At 41.6% G+C, this 21,681-nt stretch overlaps 1 protein-coding gene across 2 annotated transcripts in view; it reads left to right on the plus strand.

The window, feature by feature from the left end:
- LOC115202274 (coronin-2B) overlaps positions 1-21,681 on the plus strand; it is a 49,351-nt gene that overhangs the window by 1,446 nt on the left and 26,224 nt on the right. The gene's annotated exons all lie outside the window — the stretch shown is intronic.

Consider the following 21,681-nt stretch of genomic DNA (forward strand, 5'->3'; position numbering starts at 1 on the left):
ATTAGGAAAATGTATATTATCACCTGAGATGGTGAAGAACACTTTTGTAGCTAGAATAAGTTTAAAATCCTTTATTAAAAAATCATCTCCTTACAACCAATATTGAAGAAAGGTGAGGAACATGAGGATAAAGATTAGAACAGGGTTTCCCAAACTCGTGCACGTTTTGGTTTCTGCCCTAGCACTACACAGCTGATTCAACTAACCAACTAATCATCAAGCTTTGATAATTTCAATCAGCTGTGTAGTGTTAGGGCAAAAACCAAAACGTGCACCCATTTGGGTCCCCAGGACTGAGTTTGGGAAACGCTGGGCTTAAGGGAAGACTATTGAACGCGTGAGGAAAAATGAGGATAATGACTAGAACGTCATGTCTAGCAGCAGACAGTTAATCAGTCCTATCCTCAGTTGGCCGATAGTAATACCCAAACATTGGTTAACGGAAGGTGTAGGTCACAATACATGTAGCCTGGTGGATAGAAACACACTTGTAGTATTTTTCACACTCAGTGAAATCTCTGCCGCCAATGCTTTAAAGCTGGGCCATAAACCGCTGGCCCATATCTGTGTCATGTTATTACTAAGACAGTCAACAGATGCTGGAGATTCTCTATTGCGTCTCAAATGTCACCCTATTACCTATACAGTAGTGCACTACTTTTGATCAGGGCCAATAGGGCTCTGGTCAAAAGTAGTGCATTATTGGGAATAGGGTGCACCCGTCCACACTGCCCGTTTATTAACCGTAGCTTCTATGCCACAGGGTTGTGACTGGTTGCGATGCCTTTTTGTATGGTGCTTGTTCCACCGTTTGGCATTCTGGATAGCTGACTCTTGGCTGAGACGCTGGGTTTTTCTGTCGAATGCTTGACATGCCAAAAAACAGTACATTCAAACAAGTTGTTATTTAGGTTATATTCTGACAAAAATAGTGGTCAAGCTTATGTCTGGTCAAATAAATTTGACCTGACATATGTACAGTCATGTATAATATTTACAATTTTACAGTAAGTATGTAAACCGAATATGTGACCCATATTCAAGTTATTTACTGTAATACTGCTGAATGAAGTCAATAGAAGGACCATGCAGCAAAGTACGGCAACTTTATTGTAGCAGGAGGTATCAAAGTCCTCACTGTAAGAGCTCTCTTGATTGGAGGCGTGGCCCTGTGCAAACATGGCCTTGAACCTGAGTGCTTTGTAGCTTACTTACATTTGATTGACAGATACAATCTCAGAGAAAACATGAGACCTAGGCTAGCTAGCATACATCACTCATTGTAGAGTAACTGAAATAGGAAATGGTTTATGTTCTGTGTTGTGAAATCCAGAACTACGTTAAATGACGTTTCCCTGACTACCGGTATGCACACACACATATATATATATATATATATATATATATATTTATTTTTTTGAAAATGTAACCTTTATTTAACTAGGCAAGTCAGTTAACCTTTTAAGGACAGAGGAACGCTCACCAATATCCAATGGTAGAGCATGGCGTGAAATACAAATACCTCAAAAATGCTATAACTTCAATTTCTCAAACATAGGACTATTTTACACCATTTTAAAGACAAGACTCTCGTTAATCTAACCACATTGTCCGATTTCAAAAAGGCTTTACAGCAAAAGCAAAACATTAGATTATGTCAGGAGAGTACCCTGCCAAAAATAATCACACAGCCATTTTCAAAGCAAGCATATATGTCACAAAAACCAAAACCACTGCTAAATGCAGCACTAACCTTTGATGATCTTCATCAGATGACACTCCTAGGACATTATGTTATACAGTACATGCATGTTTTGTTCAACCAAGTTCAGATTTATATCAGAAATCAGCTTTTTACATTAGCATGTGATGTTCAGAACTAGCATACCCACCGCAAACTTCCGGTGAATTTACTAAATTACTCATGATAAACGTTCACAAAATACATAACAATTATTTTAAGAATTATAGATACAGAACTCCTTTATGCAATCGCAGTGTCAGATTTTAAAATAGCTTTTCGGCGAAAGCACATTTTGCAATATTCTGAGTAGATAGCCCGGCCATCACGGCTAGCTATTTTGACACCCACCAAGTTTGGAACAACCTAAACTCAGAATTACTATTAGAATAATTGGATTACCTTTGCTGTTCTTCGTCAGAATGCACTCCCAGGACTTCTACTTCAACAACAAATGCTGTTTTGGTTCCAAATAGTCCATAGTTATATTCAAATAGCTCCGTTTTGTTCGTGCGTTCAGGTCACTATCCGAAGGGTGACGCGCGAGTGCATTTCGTGACAATTTTTTTTGAAATATTCCATTACCGTACTTCGAAGCATGTCAACCGCTGTTTAAAATCCATTTTTATGCTATTTTTCTTGTAAAATAGCGATAATATTCCAACCGGGCGACGTTGTATTCATTCAAAGGCTGAAAGAAAAAAATGGAGTAGTCTCGTGGACGCGCATCTCCAGTGTCACTGTCCCCAGGCTGACCACTCACAAATTCTCCTGCTGTTCTTCGCCCAGAGACTGCAGACACCCCATTCCACTTTCTGGCGCCTTCTGAGAGCCAATGGGAGCCTTAGAAAATGTCACATTACAGCAGAGATGCTGTATTTTTGATAGCGATGCAACAGAAGGACAACAAATTGTCAGACAGGGCACTTCCTGTATGGAATCTTCTCAGGTTTTGGCCTGCCATATGAGTTCTGTTATACTCACAGACACCATTCAAACAGTTTTAGAAACTTTAGAGTGTTTTCTATCCAAATCTACTAATAATATGCATATTGTAGTTTCTGGGCAGGAGTAGTAACCAGATTAAATCGGGTACGTTTTTTATCCGGCCGTGAAAATACTGCCCCCTATCCCAAACAGGTTAAGAAGAAATTCTTATTTACAATGATGGCTTACCGGGGAACAATAGGTTAACTGCCTTGTTCAGGGGCAGAAAGACAGATTTTTTATCTTGTTACCTGTCAGTTACTGGCCCAACGCTCTAACCACTAGGCTACCTGAAGCTTACATACATTGATGGTGGTTGAGAAATTGCTGAAGTCAGTCTTTCTGTGTTGCACACGCCGGCACTGTTCACTCTGAAGAATGTATTAGGTCAGTAGCACATCCATGGAATGTTGCCTGCAATCAGCACAGAGGTGAATCAACCAATGAGGAGGTGGTGTTGTGTAATACTGTCAGATAGGATACTGTAGAGACCACAGAGGAACAACACTATGTTCTGTTGTCAGCCTAGTGCCCAATCTTTTCCACTCTCTGTACTGTATCTCTATTCTCATTTGGGAATAGCCAACATTTCATTTACTTAATTGAGGAAAATTTGCCTACTTGGCTTGGCCAGTTAGTCATAGTGTTTGGGAACCGTTATGTGTGTGTGCTTGTCTGCGTGTGTGTGTGTGTGTGTGTGTGTGTGAGTAAGTGTGTGTGTACGTGCCTATGACTCTGTGTTTTGCGTTTGGACACTTAGGAACTGAACCACTCTGTAAGAGGGCCTGAAGGGGAGGGATGTCACTTCATGTCCTTGGTTGCCTCATTGTCATGGATATCTAGTCTGTTTGCAGGAGGAGACATGAACACACTGACTGTAAATCTGCCTCACTCAGTCATGTCCCACACCAATAAGCCTGCATGTAGAATGTGTTCTTCCGCAGAGCTCAGACTCAGAGAGGAGTTATTTAGATCTGATTTCATCCCCCTCCTCCTTGAGGTTGGTTTCATATGACATTCCCCACTGATGATGGCCTTCCTGTCAAATCAAATGTTTTGTGTCATGTACACAGTTTATACAGCAGGTATGAAAGGTGCAGGGAAATGCTCGTGTGCTAACTACCTCAACATTCCAGTACTATAATTAATAATAATAAATGAGTAATAGAAGAGGTAATGTCCTGGTATGTACTCAATAGGATATACAGAATAGATCATCAATGTGCTATGTCAAGTATGACTGTATTTACATATAAAGTGACTAAAATGTCAATGTAAAATGTGGAGAGTCAGTGGCAATAGTCACTAAGATGCAGGGCCCAGTTTCCCAAAAGCATCTTAAGGCTAAGTTCATCCTTAGAACCTTTGTAGGAGCATTGTTGAATCTCCGAGCTGTTTCCCAAAACCATCGTTACAAAATGTGCACTTGAAAACGTTTTGTTATTTAGCGACTGCCTCAGACCACTTGTGGAACAGCTTAGTGCTTCGTTAGATGCGTTTTTCCCTACCGTGTCATTTTATACACAGAAGATCTCCGCCGTACATAGAATCAAGACGTGTATCTGTCTCTCTGTGACTGCAGATCAAGTTGCCAATGTCTTTGCAATTGTTACAAACGAGCAGGATAAAAAGATGCTTCAAATTAAAACTGAGATGACTGCATGAAAAGTTTAAATAGCATTCCTACAGTATAGGCTTCATAGGCCCATATATTTAAATACATTTCATGTTCATTCAATTGAGTTTTATTTGGCTACTGTCTGTAATTTTTGCCTCAATATATTTCATGATTTGTAGCCTAACGCGCACAATGATGTGTCAAATCTTGATTTAGTGCATTATTATAGGGTAAGCATTAGAATAAGCCGCTTCAATGTTTGCAGCCATAGGTGATAATATCTCTCTAGGAACTGATCCGTTGTCAGTGTTGTGGAATAATTCTAATGCTAAGGTAAGATTTGAATGGAGGGAGCTGACCCGAGAGCAGCGCTGCCTTTCTTTCGATCCTATCAGTATCGACAAATGCCTCAACGACAAGTTATGAATTCGGCCGTTGTTGGAAAGATGCATCGTTAAAACACTCGTCAGCCTAAGTTCCATCGCTATCGGGAAACTGGGCCCAGGTCTGTGCAGGGAGACAGCTAGGGTTAGCTGTTAAGCAGTCTGATAGCCTGGTGGTAGAAGCTGTCTCTGAGCCTGTTGGTCCGAGACCAGATGCTCAGATACCGCTTACCAGATGGTAACAGAGTGAATGGTCCTTGGCTCGGGTGACAGGAGTCCTTGACGACCTTCTGGGCCTTCGTCAAACACCGTTTTGAGTATATGTCTTGGAGGGCAGGGAGCTTGCCCCCAGTGATGTCCATGTCCTCACAGTATGGGCTCAGGTGATTTGTACTCTCTGACTCTTGATCTAAGGTCTGTTTAGTGTTTCCCTCCCCTAAATGTTAAGGTTAGGGATTTGGGACTGTAAGGGCATCCTAGATCGGGGCCAAGGGGCTACCTGCAGGGCCGGAGTAGCACAGCTACAGTTTGTAGCTAATCTCATGCTATTCTATACATTTTCCCATGAGGCTGAGAGAATATTTTGCCGTTTTAAAGCTAAATTCCTGCAATTCTACACTTTGTCATGGCTTATAATGTGTTCATGGGTCATTCTCACAAAACTGTGCCATTTTTTCCACAAAATTTCCCGTTGAATCACTGAGATTAGGATCTGTAATTATCTATATCAGATATTATGCATTGTACCAACATTCTCATTACCATAACAGTTTTCAAAGTCCCAAAAAAGTAATAAACAAATCAATATTTCTAATATTTAAAAAAAAATCTCCCATAATGAGAAGGCCCGAGTTAAACATAACACCGAAAATACAAATATTTCATTTGAAATCTATTATTATTATAAAATTCGAATCAGACTTTTTCCCAATTTGAGCTTTTTAGCCATTTCGGTAATGAGAATGCCAAATCGTGTAAAGCGGGTGTTTGAGAATAAGAACCTAATTCTGAAGGCATATAAGCGAACAAATGAACTAAACTTGTGCTCGTCTATGTACTAGTCCTCTAGATGATGCTCATGGGTGAATAAAACTTCTTTTTTTTTTACTGATTGTAGTTTTTACAGGAACTTGAAAAAGTGTTTAAACCATAATATTTATTATGTACAATGTCAACTTAAACTATTATACAATTTGTATGATTTATTGGACAAACTACAGCAACATCATTTTGTGTTTTATTCAAATAAGTGCCCTACAAGCCGTTTTGGTAATCCGGCCCTGGGTACCTGGAGACATGATTTCATCACTCTGGACTCTAACCCCCACTCCTTCTGATTGTGCCATTGAGCTAACACCATAAATCTATTGTCTTCCTGGTTACATTCTTCTCACAAAGGTCTGATTATTCACCCTTTTCCATGAGTCTCCACAGATGACGTTCCAGTGACTTGATTTATTTGTAGTGGAGAGAGGTTCTAGGAAAGTGGTGCGGATTGATTGATTTCAAGATTACTGGGTTTTGTTAAGGTGAACTGAGATTGGTTTGTTTGAATGTTGTGACTGTAGTATTGAACAACCAGCCATCACATACTCTCACATACTGAATTTCTATCGATGAAACATTTGTATTGTTTAATCTGTTTGTGTTCCTTATTAGGCCCGCAACTCTTAGATATAACATTTGTTTGATGAAATAATCTTATTGGGCACCTGACCATTACGGCAGGGAATTTTGTGGCTGAGCCGAGCTTTCCAAATACTGTACCGCACCAATTCCATCCAAGGGACCAATCTGTTGTTTTGGATGATTACATCCCTTACAATGGCTCTTACTGAAATCCTAAAATGCTTTTACATAACCACCGAGCCATCTGCACGTGACATACAGAGACCACCCCCGACTGTCACTGTCATAGTCGCTGACACACACACAAACTGTCCTCTACAGTTGTCATTACCATAAGACGTATTTCTCGTGGCAGTTTCTGAAAGTGCACCGACGTGTTTGCTTGCATGTCCAGTATGTTCTTACGTTGCGCTATGCTCCCGTGCTGTTATGTCATAGTTGACCGACGTCATGAAGGTTGTCATGGACGTCTTCCGACACACCAGCTGTCCTAACGGATTGGCCCAGACTGGTGGGCTTCAGTAGTGGTGGACACAGGGAGAGGGAGGGGATTACTTTAAAAATGGAGAGTCCTCCTCCCTTGGATTTTCCCAGCTCCAATCCTGCTCCGATTGGTGTTCCCAATGGTAAGCTCAATCCCAGGAAATGTCCAGGCTCCTGAGATGTAGGCTACATGTAGGCCTAGATGTTTCCCGCTGTGTCCAAACAGGAAGGCCTTCTGCGACCGGGGTCTGTTTCACCCTCCCGCACCTCAAAAATGCTTACGGTTGGTTCCCTTATGCTAACGTGCCCCGTATAGTTTGGCTGTAAGTGTAATAATCAGAGCATTAGGGTATTGAATGAATGGATCTTGATTCTTGTCATATGGAGAGAACTTGAAGTGGATGATCTCTCTGACAGTAAGTACCCAGACCGTGGCTCTTCCAGAAAACAAAAAACAACAACGTGACCCAGAATCATAATTCACTAATTTGAGTGTCTCTCCGTAGACTAGCTTAGTTGGCACAGTCCTTGTTGTATGATGACTCCTGTGTCTCTAAATTTGATTTGTTTTACATTTGACGTTGTCAAAAATGGAGTGTACAGAGAAACCATGATACAGATTTCTCAGATACTTGTGAAGGAGATTCATCTTTTACAACTACCGTACCATTCAGTGGGCCTACGTATTTCGCTAATTGGTACAACACGTTGTTTATTTATGTTTTCCTGGAGGATGTAGTCTGAGGGTCATGACCTTCTTGCCCTTTGTGCTGTTGTCTGTGCCCAATAATGTTTGTACCATGTTTTGTGCTGCTACCATGTTGGGCTGCTGCCATGTTGTGTTGCTACCATGTTGTTGTCATGTGTTGCTACCATGCTGTGTTGTCATGTGTTGCTGCCATACTGTGTTGTTGTGTTAGGTCTCTCTTTATCTAACGTTGTGGTGTCTCTCTTGTCGTAATGTGTGTTTTGTCCTATATTTTTATTTTTAATCCCAGCTCCCGTCCCCACAAGGAGGCCTTTGACTTTTGGTAGGCCTTCATTGTAAATAAGAATTTGTTCTTAACTGACTTGCCTAGTTAAATAAAGGTTCAATAAATAAAAGAGCAGAAGGTGGATGTGTCAGTGACTAGAACAAGTCTTCTCTATTATTCATAGAGAGGGGATGAGGAGGAGGAGAGGGCCTCGCTCTCCCATTGACATGTTATTCCTCTCTGTTAACCAGCCAGACCTTAAAACCTTCACATCTGGATGAAAAGTGTGCCCAAAGTAAACTGCCTGCTACTCAGGCCCAGAAGCTAGGATATGCATATAATTGGTAGATTTGGATAGAAAACACTCTAAAGTTTCTAAAACTGTTCAAATTATGTCTGTGAGTATAACAGAACTTATTTGACAGGCGAAACCCCGAGGACAAACCATCCAGGATTTTTTTGTTTTGTTGAGGTGACAGTGTTTTCAAATGTTTTTTCTATGTGGATATAGATTTCTAAGGCACTTGCTTGCAGTTCCTATCACTTCTACTGGATGTCAACAGTCTTTAGAAATTGGTTGATGTTTTTCTTTTGAGTAATGAAGAAGTATTGCTGTTCAGAACGAGGGTCGAGTCTAGTGTGCTGCTGTGGTTGGTGCGCACGACCTGAAAGCTCGCTCCACTTTGTTTTCGTTCTGTATTGAACACAGTTTATCCCGTCTTAAATTTGATCGATTATTTACGTAAAAAAATACCTAAAGTTTTATTAGGAAAGTTGTTTGAAATGTTTGGATCAAGATTACAGGTAACTTATTAGATATTTTGTAGTCATGTTGCGCGAGTTGTAACCGGTGTTTTTCTAAATAAAACGCACCAAATATGGACATTTTGGAGATATAGCGACGGAATTAATCGAACAAAAGGACCATTTATGATGTTTATGGGACATATTGGAGTGCCAACAGAAGAAGATCTTCAAAGGTAAGGCATGAATTATATCGTTATTTCTGAGTTTTGTGTCGCGCCTGGCGGGTTGAATTATGGTTGTCATGTGTTTGTTTGATGGGGTGCTGTCCTTAGATAATAGCATGGTTTGCTTTCACCGTAAAGCCTTTTTTAAATCTGACATGGTGGCTAGATTAACAAGAAGTTAGGTTTTAATTTGGTGTATTGCACTTGTGAATGTATGAAAGTTAAATATTTTTTATATTTCTTTTTGAATTTTGCACTCTGCAGTTTCACCGGATGTTGTCAAATCGATCCCGCTAACGGGATTTGATCCATAAGAAGTTTTAAGTGGCCCTAATGGCCCTTCCTCAGAAACAGCCAATGTCTCCAGACTAGTAGAGTGAGCTACTTGAGCATTGCTTTGGCCAGTCAGCAAACAGCTATGAATGCTGTAGTAACCATATCACGCCACACTAATGCAGTCAGCCAATGGAAGAGATCTGATTAGCGAAAGCATCAGACAGTCTGATGTCATCATGGAGCTGGTTGTGAGCCTCTAGGATCCTGTAGTTGCTGTTGTTAGAGAGGTGGATAGAGGGGTTGGATCAGCATAGTATAAATGCAATCTCATCCTCCCGTGGCTCAAAGTGGAACTTACCTCGGCTGCAGTTATTATGGTTTGGATGGATGGGTGTCATTAGTGAAGCTGACTGTTGATTTAGGAGTAATGCAGTAAATGGCTGGTGGAGTTCTGAAGTTATGGGAATGGCGTGATATGGCTACTTGTGTTGACACTAATTGAACATTTTACATTAACTAGCATCAACTATTTAGGTTTCATTCCAATTAGGAATGAGGCGAAGAAAAAAACCCTGAGGTTGTAAAATAAAAGCCAATGCATGAGAGTGAAAACGTAAAAAGAAAGAATTGGATGTCATAACCTGTTTTATAGCTGCTATTCATTACCAGAGCAGCACTACACATGGTTTCAAGAACAAAGCCAATTTAAAGCCTGACCGATATCCAACTTTGGATTCGACGTAGCCCTTTTCCTCTCTTTGCTATCTCCTGCTACTTTGACAAATTGACATTGAGCTCAGCAGAGTTTAGATATGCCGGTGTTACTAAGAGGCTTCTATGGAATGGGGTGCTCACTGCTCATCTGGGTAAAGTCCGTTTTGAACTCTGAAATCGAGTCCATTTTTTTAGTATCAGATAAGGTTTCCTGGCTAGAAGATAATAGTGTGTAAAACTCTCGGAGTTTTACACACTCGGAGTTTTACAGAGGACCAGTCAGTACTCTCAATAACAGCCAGAACATTTCAGAATTAAGACTAGACGATGAAATTCCCTCCAGAGGTCCGGCTCCAACATGGCTCACCCCTCAGAGCTATGACATGATATCCATAATTAGGTTTCCTCCATACTTAACGCTTCACACCACCGGTTATGTCTGCCCTTTACAAGCAGCTCCCTGAACCCCAACTAGCTGTAGAAGCACAGGGACAAATGCATAATGGACATTTACTGGAATCTCTTCCTAAAGTCCCTGAGGATTCCAGATTGGTTCTGTCCACAAGGCCCTCTCCTCCCCATGTCTTTATTTGATTTACACCAGCCCCCCCCCCCCCCCCCCAAGCCATTCAGACACGGGCCTCCAAAGACATAGTAATAATGATGTAGTCATTATCTCTGCTGTGTTAAATACACCCCCCCCTCCACTACAGTCAGGCAGAGGCTTTTTACTGTACGTCAATAAAGGGATTGATTTAGTTTAGAGTTTCACGGACCCATCTGATATTTGTTGCAATGCTTCGGGGGGGAGGGGGTTGTAACGTCTATCTCGTCGCCATGGATGTTTTGTCAAATAGAAAAGGACGGCTGAGGGAAATGAAAGTTGTGCAACGAGTGTAATGATGAGATCATAGGTTATATTTAAAATGTTTCCATTCAGGCGGTTTAAAATATTGATTTTATATTTATATTTCAAGCATAGGTTTAGTTGGCTATTCATCCTTGAAGTGAACTGAAATTCTTGTCGTTGGACCTGTTGAAAGCTAGGCCGATAAAGTCTGTATAAGGCTGTAGATTGTTACGAGAGACTTGCCAATATAGGTTTCAGTATCAAGCAGCAGCCATATCATGATATCATTCAATGAGCAACACAGCTAATAAGCAGGTTAACACCGTGGGGCTTTAAATGAGTCACCTCTGGTCTGGAAGAATCAACAGGACCAGCTGTACAGACACGCACACACCTCTGACTCAACACCGCACCACAGGTAGTAACCCTATCACAGGTGAGATCATAGTCGCTTTACATCCAATAAAGAACTTTCCACAAGGGGAATGAACCCCTTGATCTGAAATCTTTTGACACTTTTTTTCTTAAGACGATGTCACAATTTAATGCTGGGTACTTGGCGCTCCATGCTATCATTTGTCTAGAGCCTATGACGATCTAGAACTCTTCTATATAGCCCACCTTCATAACTCCAACGTTCTATGTACTGTAACTCTATCTGGAACTTCTTTTCATCTTCACGTGCAGTGACAAAACAGATCGCATCTCAAATCCATCACCCAAGGATCCCTATAGCATTTCCATCCAATTAGATTAGAGATAGGATCATGAGACCACCTCAGTCTCCAGTCCCATAGTGTCAGTTGCATTCAGACAGGATGATGGAGCTATAGGTGGGTACTGTACTTGTAATGGGGTGTATGATGGTAAGAGTACGTGGCAGTGGGTATTTCAACAGAAAGACAGATATGTGTGAAGAGGGGTTCTGTCTGTGTTGTGTCAGCTATGTACGAGTGCTGGCTAGGTAGAGAGAGAGAGATACCAAACCCACGTGTTGCCTCAGTGTTGAGTTGACTCAGAGATTTGATCTGCTTTGCTTGTTTGAACAGATGAACGCATAGTGTACATTGTGATCTGATTTTTCATTTGCAGTATTGTGTCGCAATGACTGATTTGTCAAACACTGGGTTATTGTAGAGACCTCTGCAATTGTTACGGTATGTTTCAAGCGTGATAACTTGTGAATGGTGCCGATGTGGTTTCTGCTGACAATTGCATTGTACAAACTATGGCATAAGGGAACGATGAGCGGATAAGAGTCAATCCGTAATTTCGATTAAGACATTAATGAGCGAGCTAAGACGGATGAAGTCAATATAACTATTTGTTCAGCACTTTTGAAATGTACAGCGACAGAATTCAGAACATGGGCCGTTCTTACAGTATTCTCCTTGTACACCAAGTCAGAACCGTAGGATGAATAAAGGGGACATATAAGCAGACAATGAAAGGTCTTACAATATTCGATGATGACATTTCTCTAAAACAGGCTATAGGCTACATGTTCACCACCAAGTCAGGTCAGTAGGCAAAGTTATGAGGGGGAAAGGGACACAATTATTAGGGTGAGGCACATGGGCTACTAACAGCTTACTACACAACATACACTTAGTATTACTTTCTTAGCTAGAATATACATATCTCCCTGGCATATTACCTAATTTATGCTCCAGCATACAATAGATTTTTGAACTCACCTTGTTGTGCTAGCCTACACACCATTCCAGTGGTGACCCGTCATTCAGGCTGCTCAACCTGTTTTGAGCCCCACCTGCCCTGAATGACTGGGCAGGAAAAATATTCAGACCCCTTGACTTTTTCACATTTTGTTACCTTACAGCCCTATCCTAAATTGATTAAATACTTTTTTCGCCTCACCAGTCTACACACAATACCCCATAATGACAAAGCAAAAACAGGTTTTTAGAAATGTATTCAAATGTATTTAAAATAAAAAAAACATCACATTTACATAGGTATTCAGACCCTTTACTCAGTACTTTGTTGAAGCACCTTTGGAAGCAATTACAGCCTCGAGTCTTCTTGGGTATGATGCTACAAGCTTGGCACACCTGTATATGGGGAGTTTATCCCATTGTTCTCTGCAGATCCTCTCAAGCTCTGTCAGGTTGGATGGGGAGCGTCACTGCACAGCTATTTTCAGGTCTCTCCAGTTATGTTAGATCGGGTTTAAGTCCGGGCTCAGGCTGGGCCACTCAAGGACATTCAGAGACTTGTCCCGAAGCCACTCCTGCGTTGTCTTGGCTGTGTGCTTAGGGTCGTTCTAGTCAATTTTAGAATAAGGCTGTCATGTAATTTGTTTTTGAAAAAGTCAATGGGTCTGAATACTTTCCGAATGCACTGTACATCATTTGAAAGACTTCTGTTGACGTGTTTTATTATATTTGTGCACACGTGTGTGTGTGTGGGTTTGTCTGGGTGCATTACATGACATAGCCCATTTATTTAACCCTTATTTTACCAGGTAAGTTGACTGAGAACACATTCTCATTTACAGTAACGACCTGGAGAATAGTTACAGGGGAGAGGAGGGGGGTTGAATGAGCCAATTGAAAGCTGGGGATGATTAGGTGGCCATGATGGTATGAGGGCCAGATTGGGAATTTAGCCAGGACACCAGGGATCTTTAGTGACCACAGAGAGTCAGGGCACAAGTTTAATATCCCATCCGAAAGATAGCACCCTACACAGGGCAATGTCCCCAATCACTATCCTGGGGCATTGGGAGATATATATATACACTACCGTTCAAAAGTTTGGAGTCACTAGAAATGTTTTTTAAAGAATAGCACATTTTATGACCATTTAAATAACATCAAATTGATCAGAAATACAGTCTAGACCTGGTTAATGTTGTAAATGACTATTGTAGCTGGAAACTGCAGATTTTTTATGGAATATCTACAGTTGAAATCAGAAGTTTACATACACCTTAGCCAAATTCGTTTAAACTCAGTTTTTCACAATTCCTGACATTTAATCCTAGTAAAGATTCCCTGTTTTAGGTCAGTTAGGATCACCACTTTATTTTAAGAATGTGAAATGTCAGAATAATAGTAGAGAGAATGATTTATTTCAGCTTTTATTTCTTTCATCAGTTTACATACACTCAATTAGTATTTGGTAGCATTGCTTTTAAATTGTTTAACTTGGGTCAAACGTTTCAGGTAGCCTTACACAAGCTTCCTACAATAAGTTGGGTGAATTTTGGCCCATTCCTCCTAACAGAGCTGGTGTAACTGAGTCAGATTTGTAGGCCTCCTTGCTCGCACACACTTTTTCAGTTCTGCCCACACATTTTCTATAGGCATGAGGTCAGGGCTTTGTGATGGCCACTCCAATACCATGACTTTGTTGTCCTTAAGCCATTTTGCCACCACTTTGGAAGTATGCTTGGGGTCATCGTCCATCTGGAAGACCCATTTGCGACCAAGCTTTAACTTCCTGACTGATGTCTTGAGATGTTGCTTCAATATATCCACATAATTTTCCTTCCTTATGATGCCATCTATTTTGTGAAGTGCACCAGTCCCTCCTGCAGCAAAGCACCCCCACAACATGATGCTGCCACCCCCGTGCTTCACGGTTGGGATGGTGTTCTTCGGCTTGCAAGCCTCCCCCTTTTTCCTCCAAACGTAACGATGGTCATTATGGCCAAACAGTTCTATATTTGTTTCATTAGACCAGAGGACATTTCTCCAAAAAGTACGATCTTTGTCCCCATGTGCAGTTGTGAACCGTAGTCTGGATGTTTTATGGCAGTTTTGGAGCAATGGCTTCTTCCTTGCTGAGCGGCTTTTCAGGTTATGTCGATATAGGTCTCGTTTTACTGTGGATATACATACTTTTGTACCTGTTTCATCCAGCATCTTCACAAGGTCCTTTGCTGTTGTTCTGGGATTGATTTACACTTTTCGCACCAAAGTAAGTTCATCTCTAGGAGACAGAACTAGAGGTCGACCGATTATGATTTTTCAACGCCGATACCGATTATTGGAGGACCCAAAAAAGCCGATACCGATTAATCGGCAGATTTAAAAATGGTTTTTATTTGTAATAATGACAATTACAACAATACTGAATGAACTCTTATTTTAACTTAATATAATACATCAACAAAATCTATTTAGCCTCAAATAAATAATGAAACATGTTCAATTTGGTTTAAATAATCCAAAAACAAAGTGTTGGAGAAGAAAGTAAAAGTGCAATATGTGCCATGTAAAAAAGCTAACATTTAAGTTCCTTGCTCAGAACATGAGAACATATGAAAGCTGGTGGTTCCTTTTAACATGAGTCTTCAATATTCCCAGGTAAGAAGTTTTAGGTTGTAGTTATTATAGGAATTATAGGACTATTTCTCTCTATACGATTTATATTTCATATACCTTTGACTATTGGATCTTCTTATAGGCACTTTAGTATTGCCAGTGTAACAGTATACCTTCCGTCTCTCTCCTCGCTCCTACCTGGGCTCGAACCAGGAACACATCGACAACAGCCACCCTCGAAGCAGCGTTACCTATGCAGAGCAAGAGGAACAACTACTCCAAGTCTCAGAGCGAGTGACGTTTGAAACACTATTAGCGCGCACCCCGCTAACTAGCTAGCCATTTCACATCGGTTACACCTGTCACGGGCTGGCTCAAGAAAGCAGGAGAGGTAGAGTCAGGCGCAGGAGATAGATAATTCTTGACCACACTTCTTTATTCAAAAAAATAGATGTGGTCGCCAAAAAATAGGGACGCAGCCCTTAAATACCTCTGCGGTGGTGAACACAACGAAACCAACCACAGGCAGAGGAAAACCAGCACACGTTCCTCAAGCACACAAAACGGACAAGAAACATAATCACGCACAAACACAGACATCCTACGCTAAACTAAATAACCCCCCCTACTAATGACTAACCCAAAACAGGTGCGTGCCTACCTAGACCTAACCAACAGAAAGTGAAACAAAAAAGGATCGATGGCAGCTAGTAGGCCGGCGACGACGACCGCCGAGCTCCGCCCGGCCGAGGAGGGGCGCCACCATCCGTCGGTGTCGTGACAACACCAGCCTAATCTCGGGAGTTGATAGGCTTGAAGTCATAAACAGCACAATGCTTGAAGCATTGCAAAGAGCTGCTGGCAAACGCACGAAAGTGCAGTTTGAATGAATGCTTACGAGCCTGCTGGTGCCTACCATCGCTCAGTCAGACTGCTCTATCAAATCATAGACTTAATTATAACATAATAACACAGAAATACGAGCCTTTGGTCATTAAAATGGTCGAATCGTAACCGTTCCGTATTTTATCTAACGGATGGCATCCCTAAATCTAAATATTGCTGTTACATTGTACAACCTTCAATGTTATGTCATAATTAATTACATTTGACATTTTTATTTTTTATTTATTTTTTGCGTTTTACTGGCACCGCATTTATTTTTTAAATTGCGGCCTTTGTTAGGAATAAATGGACTTCACACAGTTCGCAATGAGCCAGGCGGCCCAAACTGCTGCATATACCCTGACTGCTTGCACGGAACGCAAGAGAAGTGACACAATTTCCCCAGTTATAAGAAATTCATGTTAGCAGGCAATATTAACTAAATATGCAGGTTTAAAAATATATACTTGTGTATTGATTTTAAAGAAAGGCATTGATGTTTATGGTTAGGTACATTGGTGCAACGACAGTGCTTTTTTCGCAAATGCGCTTGTTAAATCATCACCCGTTTGTCGAAGTAGGCTGTGATTCAATGAGAAATTAACAGGCACCGCATCGATTATTTGCAACGCAGGACACGCTAGATAAACTAGTAATATCATCAACCATGTGTGGTTAACTAGTGATTATGTTAAGATTGATTTTTTTTAATGAGATAAGTTTAATGCTAGCTAGCAACTTACCTTGGCTTCTTGCTGCCCTCGCGTAACAGGTAGTCAGCCTGCCACGCAGGCTCCTCGTGGAGTGCAATGTAAGGCAGGTGGTTAGAGCGTTGGACTAGTAACCGGAAGGTTGCAAAAACGAATCCCCGAGCTGACAAGGTAAAAATCTGTCGTTCTGCCCTTGAACAAGGCAGTTAACCCACCGTTCCTAGGCCGTCATTGAAAATAAGAATGTGTTCTTAACTGACTTGCCTAGTTAAATAAAGGTGTATAAAAAAAATGATAATAAAAAAAAAAAGACAACAAAACAAAATCGGCAAAGCGGTGTCCAAAAATACTGATTACCGATTGTTCTGAAAACTTGAAATCGGCCCTAATTAATCGGCCATTCCAATTAATCGGTCAACCTCTAGACAGAACGCGCCTCCTTCCTGAGCGGTATGACGGCTACGTGGTCCCATGGTGTTTATACTTGCGTACTATTGTTTGTACAGATGAATGTGGTACCTTCAGGCGTTTGGAAATTGCTCCCAAGGATGAACCAGACTTTTCTTTCTGAGGTCTTGGCTGATTTATTTTGATTTTCCCATGATGTCAAGCAAAGAGGCACTGAGTTGAAAGGTAGTCCTTGAAATACATCCACATGTGCACCTCCAATTAACTCGAATTATGTCATTTAGCCTATCAGAAGCTTCTAAAGCCATGACATCATTTTCTGGAATTTTCCAAGCTGTTTAAAGGCACAGTCAACTTATTGTATGTAAACTTCTGACCCACTGGAATTGTGAGACAGTGAATTATAAGTGAAATAATCTGTCTGTAAACAATTGTTGGAAAAATTACTTGTGTCATACACAAAGTAGATGTCCTAACTGACTTGCCAAAACAGTACTTTGTTAACAAGAAATTTGTGGAGTGGTTGAAAAACGAGTTTTAATGACTCCAACCTAGGTGTATGTAAACTTCCGACTTCAACTGTACATAGGTGTACAGAGGCCCATTATCAGCAATCATCACTCCTGTGTTCCAGTGGCACGTTGTGTTAGCTAATCCAAGTTTATAATTTTAAAAGCATAATTGATCATTAGAAAACCCTTTTGCAATTATGTTAGCATAGCTGCAAACTGTTGTTCTGATTAAAGAAGCAATACAACTGGCCTTCTTTAGACTCGTTGAGTATCTGGAGCATCAGCATTTGTGGGTTCGATTACAGGCTCAAAATGGCCAGAAACAAAGAACTGTCTTCTGAAACTCGTCAGCCTATTCTTGTTCTGAGAAATGAAGGCTATTCCATTTGAGTAATTGCCAAGAAACTGAAGAGTGATTCTTACTGGCCCTTCAACACCACTTCCATCCAGGGACCGACCAGAACCAGCCTTGCTTAGCTTCAGAGGCAAACCAGCAGTGGGACGCACGGTGGTATGCTGCCTAACTCACCCCTACAGGTAAGCTTGAGGGACTGACCTGTTCTTTGGTTGATCGGTCGATGGTGACAACGCCATAAAAAAGACAGGAAATGGTCATGTATTTACCTTTATTACGAAGGATCTCAATGGATCTGCTTTTAATGGTCGCTTCTGTGTACATTGGCACACAATAGTTTCAGGACTGGAGAATAGTTACGCAATTACTGGCCCTACCTGTGCAGCTGTAAAAGTCCCTGAAATGACATCAGCCGTTTGTACATCTGACTCAGATTCTATCAACAGTATACACAAAATATGCAGGCTAAAGGGAATAAAATATTAGCTCTGTCGGTGAATGGATTCAAATCATAAAATCTACAGCACAAACACACACGGCAGACGCACCCTTTTCTCAGAGACCGCCCTATAATCCAGAGCCACGTGACACCAAAACACAGGACCAGCCCCCCTTCCTGTTCCACACCCCGGAGACAATTCTCATAAAGCTGCTGCCTTGTCAGCTAATGGGGATCCTAATAAATACTAAATATTGATTACCGACCGACACCCTAGAAACATCTAGGTCTACAAACAACCATCTATTTTACACTTTCTCAACCCTCATCCTCAAATAAAGCAAAGACGACAGATATCCAGAAACCTGGTGTTTCTCCGTGAAAACAGAGCTTATCAGAAATGACTGTGAGGAAGGGATGGCCATTATAGCTCAGCCGTGTCAAAGAAATGTGCCCAGTTTCCCACAGTAGCTGCCTATTACCTCACGACTGTGTGATCTGTGATTAGAGAGAACCGTTAGCTGTTAGATTTCTGGAAAGGCTCCCAAGCTATTAGGTGGTTTGCAGTCTATAGTAATAGGTAAGAAATGTAACCTAGTTTACCTACTCTAAGATGAATGCATGGACCTAAATCGAACAAACCTGAGTTCATGATAAAAGAGGACAACTTGTACATTATACTGACTCCAACTGATGGACCAATCAGATAGTCTTATTTTCCTCTTTAATAAGCAGACTGGTAATGTCCCAGACCACTGACTGTGTTGCTCTGATGTCTCGGTTGTACTCCTTTCCTTGGCAGAATGCTCGAGATTAGACATTGGCCAGATAAAAAGAGGGTTGGCACCGCTTTCAGTTGGTCCGATCTCAAAGGAAAACCTGCAATAGATCACAGCATCGCACTCGCTCACATCAATGTGTGTGGGCAAAATATGCACAGTGCATGTGTGTTTGGTGTCTTACGTAAGCCGGGTTTCCAAGAAATCACTCTTCAAGCACTCTATACCACCTGGATTATCGTGCACATATTAACGGTTGACAACACTTTAAAAAGCCATTGAAACTCGGCTCTCTTGAACATGCCTCTTCAATACTAATGGATGGAAATTGACTTGCATGTTGCCATGTGTTTGATATCATTCCATTCACCCCATTCCAGCCATTAATATGATCCGTCCTCCCCTCACCAGTCTCCTGTGGTGTTATAGTAAACATATCAGTGGCCATTAGCCTCCCCTTGATGTTGATGGTGTTGTTTTGGTTGACCCAGGGGTGTGGGGGAGGGATCGCTCCACTTCTGACTCCTGGAGCATGTTGTTGTGCACGTCTCTGTGTGATTGAGCTGTTTCTGTCGTCACCAACACTTAGTTGGACTTCATTCAGTCATAGAGAGAGAGAGAGAGAGAGAGAGAGAGAGAGTCTGCTAAATGACATATATCTAGGACTTGGATTAGGTGGCTCAATCACCAATGTCTCCAGGTAGATAATTCCTTTCTTGCAACTCAGACAAACTATTTCTCTGACCTGTCGCTTATTTCCCTCACACACCCCGAAGTTTAGAGGTTCTGCTGGACATTGGACGTGTGTGTGTTCGCGCACCAGAGGAGGCTGGTGGGAGGTGTTATAGGAGGATGGGCTCATTGTAATGGCTGTAATTGTATGAATGGAATGGAGTCAGACATGTGGTTTCCATATGTTTGATGTGTTTGATACCGTTCCATTCCAGCCATTACAATGAGCCCTTCCTCCTATAGTGCCTCCCACCAGCCTCCACTGACGTGCACATGTGTATCGATCGCCTGGGCACTTTTCTGACCTGCTGTTTCACCATGTGAAGTCCAGCTGTCGATGCCTGTTATCCCCTCACTCTTGTCCTCATATAGCTTAGCCTAGCCTAGCCTATCCACGTCACTCATATTGACCTGTTAGCCTAGCCTAGCTATCCACTTCACTCTTATTGACCTGTTAGCCTAGCCTAGCTATCCACTTCACTCTTATTGACCTGTTAGCCTAGCCTAGCTATCCACTTCACTCTTATTGAACTGTTAGCCTAGCCTAGCTATCCACTTCACTCTTATTGACCTGTTAGCCTAGCCTAGCTATCCACTTCGCTCTTATTGACCTGTTAGGCTGTTAGCCTAGCCACTTTTCCTTGCCTCCAGTGCAAAATATGCTGTTATGTAATGTTTTTGACAGGGGCTGACGTGTAGCGATTACCAATGTCTCGCTGTCAGTGCAGCCCATGTGGACGGATTTTCATGGAAGTTTGGCGAGAGGCCAAACCAGCCTCCCTCCCTTTACATGACCACATTGTGCAATGTGTGCTTTTCTCCCTTTCATTTAAAGAGGAGTCAATCTCCCCCACAGATTAGGCCTAGTCTTTGGTAGAGTAAGACACCACCACCTCACATTAGAATGTAGTCGATAGACGCTTGTATCCTGGTATTGTGAGTTGGAATGTGGGGATTTTGCATTGAGATGAGAATCTTCTTACATTGTGAATTCTTATTCCGTTTTTATGGGTTTTGTGTTCAGGGCTTTGCGGGTTCAAAGGCCTGTCTGGTTAGGGGTTGTTTGTTATCGGAACAGGATGGACAGACATGAAAGCAAAAGAAGGGAGAGAGAGGATTACTGGTTTTGTCCCGTTCTCTCCATCTCTGGTTGATTACTGGTTTTGTCCTGTTCTCTCCATCTCTGGTTGATTACTGGTTTTGTCCTGTTCTCTCCATCTCTGGTTGATTACTGGTTTTGTCCCGTCTTCTCTATCTCTGGTAGATTACTGGTTTTGTCCCGTTCTCTCCATCTCTGGTCGATTACTGGTTTTGTCTCGTTCTCTCTATCTCTGGTTGATTACTGGTTTTGTCCTGTTCTCTCTATCTCTGGTTGATTACTGGTTTTGTCCCGTTCTCTCTATCTCTGGTTGATTACTGGTTTTGTCCCGTTCTCTCCATCTCTGGTTGATTACTGGTTTTGTCCCGTTCTCTCCATCTCTGGTTGATTACTGGTTTTGTCCCGTTCTCTCCATCTCTGGTTGATTACTGGTTTTGTCCTGTTCTCTCCATCTCTGGTCGATTACTGGTTTTGTCCTGTTCTCTCCATCTCTGGTTGATTACTGGTTTTGTCCCGTTCTCTCTATCTCTGGTTGATTACTGGTTTTGTCCCGTCCTCTCTATCTCTGGTAGATTACTGGTTTTGTCCTGTTCTCTCCATCTCTGGTTGATTACTGGTTTTGTCCTGTTCTCTCTATCTCTGGTTGATTACTGGTTTTGTCCCGTTCTCTCTATCTCTGGTTGATTACTGGTTTTGTCCCGTTCTCTCTATCTCTGGTTGATTACTGGTTTTGTCCTGTTCTCTCTATCTCTGGTTGATTACTGGTTTTGTCCCGTTCTCTCCATCTCTGGTCGATTACTGGTTTTGTCCTGTTCTCTCCATCTCTGGTCGATTACTGGTTTTG

Source organism: Salmo trutta, chromosome 11, assembly GCF_901001165.1.
Source record: "Salmo trutta chromosome 11, fSalTru1.1, whole genome shotgun sequence".
NCBI classification, from domain to species: domain Eukaryota; kingdom Metazoa; phylum Chordata; class Actinopteri; order Salmoniformes; family Salmonidae; genus Salmo; species Salmo trutta.